A 9,052-nucleotide genomic window follows, 5' to 3' on the forward strand; every position below is an offset into this window, starting at 1 on the left:
TTGGAGTCTTGTTTTGAATCTTTTAAAGAAGTTTTGAATTCTCTTTGAAGAAATATTAAACGGAGTTTACTTTCTGTTGCTTGATTGATATTGGAACCATTGTTCAATTTTGATGAAGTTAATTTAAAAATCGGCATGCGCTATTTTAAATGAAGTTTTGAAAAGCTTCCTTGTTTAGTGAAAACCGGTTTGTTTGTAACGCACCACTTATTTCCTTACCAGATTGTAAGTAAATTTTTACCTCGGAATTTCTTTTCTAAAAAGAGTTTAACTTCCTCTTTCGTCCTTGCTATAAATGTTATACACGCTTGTTTGAATATGGACTTTGAGAATTTTTGAACAAGCATTTGATTTTCTTCCGAGTCTTCTGAACTACTTTTGGTTAAGATTGTGCACCTAACTATCTTTCTAAAATAGTTGAGGAAATATTTTTGCTCTTAGCCAAACCTGTGTGCATTTTGTTCTTAAAACTCTACATGATCTACTTCAACATGAAAACGTATTAAAAGCAAAACCACGTTTATGCTTTTATTTTTCTCTTGAAGGAGGCTTGTTGCTTAACTTTTCTTTTAAACTGCGAAGTGATTTTCCTACAAGTTTTCGATTCTTTTAAGAACAATGTATTCAGAAGTACTTTTAATTATGCTCTTGAGTTTTGTGAGCTTTGCCTTGGGTTTGAGATATTCTCTTTTGTGAACCTCATACTTCTTCGACTCAGCTTGAATTTGTTCAAACTGATGCAATGATTTTCTTCTTATTGATCCTATTGAACTTCTTCGATCCAAGGGTCATCTTTGAAGTTGCCAATTGAGTTGAGTCTAGGAAACTTCATTTCTTGAGAGTTCTTGTTTATCTGGACCTAGATACATTCTCCCAAATCTTTGAGTATTATCCTTGACATTTGACTCTCCTTTCTAAAGTCTTGTATCCTTCTGAGTAGACTCGAGAATTATTTTGATATCACGTGCGACTTGTAGACGTAGTAACGCGATGCGTTAGTTCTTTAAGGCGTGATATGTGTATACGGAAGTTGAAGCGGTAGGTGTGCAACGTTATGAGTTGTGGGTGTTTTGTCCCTTGCGGACGGGTTTGCGGTTGTAAGGCTTGTGATCGAGTATGGGATTGTAAAGTGCTTGATTGAGTTAGAAAGTTGAAACCTTGAGGTCGATATGAGATTAGTGTGCGGATATTGAGCACATCGTTTTAACTCCATCCTGTTTTATAGCCTTTGATGCTTTGCCCTACTATCACATGATTGACCCATGTTATCTTTTGCATCGAGCCTACCTTGTAACGTTTGCTTTGCAATCACACTCCTACCTTTACACCCTTATGCTTATGACAATCAAAGTATTTGGAAACCGTATATATGATTATATTTTGAGATATTTTTGCTTCTTCCTTAAATATGTTCAAGGGTGAACTGTTATGGAATTTCTTTCATTTTGTATCAATTTTCGAGGGCGAAAATTTTTATAAGGTGGGTAGAATGTAAGACCCAGAACCTTTGAAAAGTCTTTTTATGATCAAGTCTCAAATCATATAATTATTTATTGCCTTAATTTTAGAAATCATTTTATTAAAGATAATTAAGGCAAGTTTTGATTTATGGGATTTGAGATAAGTTATGGTTATTATCCAATTTCACAATTATTGGATTATTTTCTATATTCAGAGTATAAAGTTGGTAGTTGTGAAATAATAAGGATTTCTATATGATTTGAATTAAAAATATTTTCAATATTAATACTACTACTTTGGAAAATAAATGATTTAATTATATTACTCCTAATTATTTGATTTGGATATTTTATTGAAAATAATTTGTGAAATTGGTGAGCAAATAGTATTTTCTATATATAATTAGCGTTGGATTTAAATTGGGTTTCAATTACTATATTACCCTTACTTTTATTTGAAATTACAAAAGTAACCCTAACCCTAATTTTCAAAAATGAAACCCTAACCCAGTGACCCGTTACCCGACCCGGTTCCCTCCACCCACACTCAGCAGCAGCAGCTGCTGCCCCTCTACCCTAGACACCCACACGCAGAGGCAAAAGGAAAAAAAAAAGAAAGAAAGAAAGAAACGAAGCAAAGAAAGGGGAAGGCAGAGTCGGGGAAGGGGAATCGGAGAAGAGGGATGGTGCGGTGCCGGCGAGAAATGCCGTCGCTGTTGCTGTCGCCAGGAGAGGAGAGAGACGCGAAGGAGGGAGATGAGGCTTCATTGCCGTCGCGCTCTGCCGCACGCGAGGAGCGCCGCCGTCGAAGCCACGCCTTTCGCCCTGCCTAGTCGCAGTTCTGCCATCCAGCACCCGTTCCGTCGCCTGAGGAGAATCGCAAAGACGAGAGGGAGCTCACGCCGCCTCCACCTCTGTTGACCCGTCAAATCTGAGACACGGGGAGAGAGGGTACGCGAGTGAGAAGGGGGCTGAGGGCTTGGAACCGCCGTGCCTAGTCTCGTCTGTGAAGCCATCATTGTCGCACTACCACGTCGCACCGATTTGCCGCCGCCGAAGCTCCCTGTGACGCCATGAACCTGCTGTCAAACCATCACCGCCGCTGTGCTATGGAGCAGAGTGAGCCACGCCTGCGCTATTGGGGGTCTCACTGCTACCAGAGAAGGATTCTGGTCACCGCAGGTGTTGCTGTGAAGCTGCGCCTCTGTGTTTCTGACCGCCGGAGCTCCGGGCTGAGCTTCTGCCACTTGAGACCCTGCTTCCACCGTGTTCCACCGCCGGTAAGAGTTCTGAGTTTGGTTTCTATTCTTCTGGAATTCTGGAAGGGTTGTTAATGCCGCGTGGTTATTACAGTTGCCGTCACCGGGGTTTTTGCTCGCGATTGTCACTTGGGGTTATTGACGGAGCCGCTGCCGGGTCGATTTGGAGTTGCGGCTGCTTCGTTTTGCTAATTCAGTGAGTATTTCTCGTTTCGAAAAACCCCTGCTTTAGCGTTTGGTTGTGTTTGGTTAAAGACCTTGAGGCTTGGTAATGTAGGTTTGAGTTCCGATGTTTGCGTGTCTCATAAGTGTTGCGGAGGCTGCTGTGCCATTCCTTTTATTTCAGTAAGTGTTTTTACCTCGGAATCCTTGCCATTTGTTTTCAGTTATGAGTTTTAAGATTTCCACGATATTGATGTGTTAAAAAGTAGTAATCGAGCTTATATGTGGTGTTGAGGCTGTTTCGTCTATTGCGAAAAACAAGCAGAGCCGGGATTTTGGTTGTTGATTTCGGGATGAGACGGAAAGGACTCTGTGAGGCGTTTGGGTTATGGAATTGCATTTTGAGGTAGGGGCGCTTTCTAAAACTATACTTTATGTATTGGAATTATTACATATGGATACTGATGTGAGAAAATGTGTATTTGGTGATTGTATCGGCCTTATGTATTATTTGATTGTTTCGAAAGCTTATGAATGTTAGCTTGGCTGAATTGTTGTGCGGCTTTGTGAAATGTAATGTTTTAAAGTTGATTCTTTAAAGATTTGAAATATGAGTTTAATCTGTTGAGGATTGGTTTGAATTGAGTCAATTATTTTGACGATGTGAAAGATAGAATACTCTTGAAATTCAGCCTGGGTTGCTTTAATTGATTTGGTTTTGATAAATGATTTATTGCTGAACCGATTCTTTAAAGCTTTATAAATGAGTTAAATCGGTTGATATTGAGTTGATTTTTGAAATGGTTTTCTTGAGGTATGCCATTGAGGCGACTCTTGGATTTAGCTTGCTTTTGAATTGATTTCTGGTTTTGAGCTGTTGAAAAGGAATGAGAAACGGTTTAGTTGGGACCCGAACCGGGTGGCAAAAGTCCAAGTTTTAGGGGAGGTGCTGCCGAAATTTCTATAAAATCCGAGTCTTTATTGAAATGTTGTCTGAAAAATGATGAGTTAAAGACTTCTGCTATTTTATTTGAATTATCAAGAAAAGGATGATTCATGCTTTCGAAATGAGTTAGTAAAGGGGAAATTGTGATTTAGTTTTGCTTCTTAAGAAAGGCATTGTATCTCTTTCAAGAGAAAGTTATTTAGATGAAACTTGTGTTTTAAAGCTGTTTGAATGCGAAAAGGGTTTATGCCTTTGAATTTGACTTGGGGGTTTCAATTAAAGAAGTTTCAATGACTTTGAAAGAACCTGAATGTCTATTGACAAGTTTTATTTTGAAATGTTTTGAGAAAGGTTTTAAGTACTCTTTGAACTCTGAACTTTTGCAAGACTAAAACAATTTTGAACAGTTGAAACGCTTTAGAATTTATCATGGGGGTTGAAGCTGGTTTTGCCTAAGTAAAGGAAACGGCTTTGAAAGAAGTAAATGATTACGTGACTCGGTTTGGCTTAGATCCTATTTTATTACTCAAATCGGAAAGCCAAGGTTTTAATGATTTTAAATGAATTCGGCGAAATGAGTTATGCTACTCTCCCCTAAAGACTTGGGACTCTATCGAGAAACTTTGTTATAAAATCCCATTGTGGGATGGGTGATTTTGAATGTTCCCAAAATGAATCTTTAACTTTCCATGGTTTTGGAAGTTTTGGAAAGAGAATGCCGAGAGTGGCTTTGTTTTAAAAAGGGAACTCACTTTGAGTAAATTTGGCTTATGAGCCTGAGATGATTTGAGAAATGAGATCTTTAAAGCCAAGGCTAAAAAGAGTTGAAATTTGATTTCAAAGTGAAATGGCTTGAGAAAAGTGACTTATGGCTTAAATGCCAGTTTTATGAATTTGATGATGTTGAATGGTGGAAGTGTTGTTTTGTTGTGAGCCGGAATGGCCGTGTATGCTATTGAACTATGGCTAATTGCCGAATGAGTTGTGAGCCGTATGGCTGATTATGCATTATGAACTTAAGCCGAAGGGCTGTATTTATTGATAAATTGGCTGGTTCTGGATTGAACCGTGAGCCGGATGGCTGAGATGGATGGTGATCCATGGTTGAGTATAAATGCATGTATGCAATCGAATGAATTGTGAATTTAAGCCGGATGGCTGAGATGAATGTTGTATGCGAGTATGCTTGTGTTTTCTCTCTGGTTGTAAAGGTGACAGGGCACCGATACCCTCTAATGGCGACAGGGCGCAGATACCCTCTAATGGCGATAGGGCGCAGGTACCCTCTAATGGTGATAGGGCGCAGATACCCTCTAATGGCGACAGGGCGCAGATACCCTCTAATGATAATAAAGCGCACCAGAGAGACTGTGTCCGGGTTAGCTACCGGACACGTCGGGTTGGCTTGGTAACCGACAGATGATATCATCAGCCACTAGGGACAGGCATGCATCATATGCATTTGTGTGACATTGGTTGGGTGTGCATATTATACTTGGTTTGCCTATGTGATTAATTGCTAACTGTTCTACTTGTAATAATTGTTTGTTTGTGCTTGCATCCTTCTATTTGTGTTTGCTACTGGGACTCTGTTGGACTGTGGTGATTGGTTGCTGGTTGGATTGTTTGGACCTAGGGCCGTGGTTGGAATGAGGTGAACCGATGGTTGATTTCACTTTTGTGTTTCTGGTTTGGAATAAAATTATGAAAGGCTATTTTGGTTCCGCATAGATAAACCGTTTTGAAAGGCTTTTGAGTTTTTGAGAATTGAACGGTTCTTCTTTCCGAAAAGGTTTCCGACTTTACTTCTATTGTAAACCGTTGTTTTTGAAAAGAGGCATAAGACGATTATGAATCACTGGTGCGGTTATCTTCACGTATCCTATTACAGTAATTCCCAAAAACCCTCTACTGAGAACCCTTTCGAGGATGATGTTCTCACCCCCCTACATTTTTCCCCTTTCAGGATATGGGCGCAGAAGTTACGAAGAGTTCATTTAGTTGTTGTTGAGATGCTCTATATTGTTTTAGTTATGGTTTATTGTACCCTTGCCTTTATCTTGATATAATCTGTAAGAGGGATAGGGATTGTATTGGATTATGTTTGTAATATTATTTATATATATATATTTGTACATATATATGGATGTACTCTTTATGAGTTTTGTAAGTTGTATGGTATTTATGGATGTATGTCATCGGATGAAAGTATTTTTGGGAACGGTATTGCGGTTTAAAGTTTTAAACAGGCTCATATTTTAGTATTAAATATTATAAAAGTCGTCGTAATGTCCGAGCTATCAGAGTTGCGCAGCCGGAAGCGTGAGCTTTGGTAGTTAGGGTATTACACTATAAACTTGATAATCTTCTGTGTTGCTGCTAAACTTAAGGGAGATTCCTGCTTTAGCTTTACAGTCCAACTTATGCTCCCTTTCTGCTGATAGGACTGTGAAAGTGTAGCATAAAAAGTTGCAGCAAAATCAATTTTGCTCTGCCAGTACACTGCAATTACCTTTGCCGAGTAGAGCTTAAGTTGCAGAAAAGAGAAAACAGAAATGAGTTTCAGTGGTTGGATGAAGTCCAGCTTGTAAATTTCTGGGTCATCACTTCAGTTGCTGTCTAATATCTGTCCTAAAGGATGCATCTTGTTGATTTGATGAAAATGATTTTCAAGAGACTGAGTGTATGTGTGATAATTTTAATATATATATATTTCTATTTCTTTGTGCTTATACTTGTATGAACTAATAATATTGAAGAATAATGGTTTGTTTGCCTAAACTAGACATCCTAAAATGCTTATTATTTTAAAATGCATGCTTTTCAGTTGATCCTCAATAACATGAATCACTGTTTTTATCAAAGATTTACTCTCTTTCAAAGAACTTCATAGTTTTCCATGCTTCAGAAGCCATTAAAGGTATATCTCTATCTAATTACGAACTCTACTGTATAATACAGAAGAATATGATATATTGATAGATAAACTTCAGCATTTGATATGAACCATTTACTTGACTTTATTAGTACTTGACTTTCTTGTATTTACCTTAGTAAAATATGGGTCCATGGGACTGAAATTCAGGTTGTGTGCTTTGTTGTTCAGGTTCCTGTCAATAAAAAGAACAAGAAAAAAGGTACCAAGAGGAATTGGAGGAGCACATTGTATCACTAATTTTTTCATTATTTGGTAAGCAGGCAAGTGAGGTTTCTATGGAGTTCACTTAGGATGTTTGATATAGGAGTGAATAGCTTTTACATTTTGCATGTAATTTATCTAAGGTTTTGAAATCTGTAATGGTCAAATTACACCAGTGTCTTGTTATTTTGCAATGTCTGTGCATTATGCATTTTTCCTTGACATGATCAATGTAAAAAAGAATGAGGGGTGTTATCAGATCAATTGTTTAATTGATAGTATAATTTTTAATCTTTCTCAATTGCATTATTTGACTTGTGTAGAAGTTTCCAGTCTTACCAAATGAGATAAGGCCTAGTTAATTATTGAATGTCCCACTCCCACATTGTTGCCTTAGTATTGTAGTATGTTCCATGTTATTTGCAATTTTGCATATTAAATAGACACTTGTTTTTAATACTTAAACCTAAGAAATATTTGGCATCTTTTCAGAGCCTGTATGTGATATCTGTATGACTATATTTGGCATTTGATTTGAGCTTCACTATTCACATTATTTTCAAGTGTTCTAGTTCAGGTTGAAGAGTTTCATTATCTTGAATTTCACTTGCCTTAAAGCTGAACTTGTTGAAATGGATTTCAGAACATAGAACATTGCATGTTTGAAATGAATCAATATATGATCTCCAATTTAATATGCGTAACCTGATTTGTGAATTGCAGAGAGTACCAGATAATTTTCTGAGAAAATATGGGGGTGAGCTTTCCTCCTTTGTTAACCTATCTGTTCCCGAGGGTAGTTCGTGGCATGTGGGACTGAAAAAGGTAGACAACAAATTTTGGTTCATTGATGGTTGGGCAGAATTTGTTCAGCGCTATTCCATCGGTGTTGGATACCTTTTAGCTTTCAGATACGAAGGAAAGTTGAATTTCAGTGTTCACATTTTTAATTTGGCTACTGCTGAGATAAATTATCAATCACCCACACGAAGCAGCAATGAAGGATCTTACTTTGCGAATTGCCTCAAAATTTTTGAAGAAATGGAAGATGAAGACTTCACTGAATCCAAACCAGCCTTGCAGAATCTATTTAACGGGTCCAAACTTAATAGTGTAAACTGGGGTGAGGGCAGGAATGCTCTTCCTACGAAAAGTGCCAGAGATATAGGTCTTCAATTTAATGCAATTGAGTTTAAAAAATCTACTGATGAACTGAAATTGTGTGCTTCTTTCGAGGAAAAGGCCAAAAAAACTGCAAGAAAGAAGCGAAAATCTAAACCTGGTAAGCTATAATTAAGTTATAACTAACTTTTGTTTCTAGGATTTAGTTATCAAAACCTTGAATTTTATGGTCAATACATTTCAGGAAGTGCAAAAGGCCAGGAAGCTTCTGATGAACAAAAAGAGGAGAGAGAAATGCGCATTAGATTGTATGAAAGTGCTTCTGCAAGGAAAAGAACCGTGACGGCTGAGGAAAGAGAAAAGGTTGTCAACGAAGCAAAAGCATTTGAACCAAAATTTTATCTGATGCCATGAAGGAATTAAGGGTCCCTAAGATGTTACATTTGGTGAGTTATCCGCGATATGTAATTTAGACAAACATAGTCATCTTGATTGTTTTTAATTTAACATATTGAAAGTTATTGGTGAGTTATCTGCCATATGTAATGTTATATTTGACAAATGAAAAATCTTGTTTCATTACATTGCAATACTAAAATCTGCTTTGCATATTTTCTTGAATTAAGATGGAGGCACTCTCATATAAAAAAAGGACTTCGAAGAGTTCTGTGTCGATTAAAATAATTAAAACATATCTATTAAAATCGACAGAATGGTTGTCACTTTTTAATTTTAAAATAGACAAGAAAACCCAAATATAGACAAAGAATTTATTGATATCTAAATAATAAAATCGACGACAACTGTGTCGATTTTACTGGATCAAATATCGACGGTAATGTTGTCAATTTTAGTAAGCATATTATAAATGAAAACATTGTCGATTTTATTGAATCAAATATCGATGGCAACGTTGTCAATTTTAGTAAGAATGTAAATTTCTCAAATTCATATTATAGACAGT

The 9,052-nt window shown here is 37.2% G+C and overlaps 1 long non-coding RNA gene and 1 pseudogene across 1 annotated transcript; both read left to right on the top strand.

The window, feature by feature from the left end:
• The first annotated feature begins 2,637 nt into the window (after positions 1-2,637).
• On the top strand, positions 2,638-3,065 carry LOC148579752 (uncharacterized). Its single transcript, XR_015902316.1, has 3 exons — positions 2,638-2,740; positions 2,814-2,915; positions 2,997-3,065. It is a non-coding gene; the product is annotated as an uncharacterized LOC148579752 (long non-coding RNA).
• A 4,597-nt stretch (positions 3,066-7,662) lies between these two features.
• Positions 7,663-8,502, top strand: LOC107620533 (B3 domain-containing transcription factor VRN1 pseudogene; annotated as a pseudogene).
• Positions 8,503-9,052: the final 550 nt, after the last annotated feature.

Source organism: Arachis ipaensis, chromosome B10, assembly GCF_059453495.1.
Source record: "Arachis ipaensis isolate K30076 ecotype BB chromosome B10, ASM5945349v1, whole genome shotgun sequence".
NCBI classification, from domain to species: domain Eukaryota; kingdom Viridiplantae; phylum Streptophyta; class Magnoliopsida; order Fabales; family Fabaceae; genus Arachis; species Arachis ipaensis.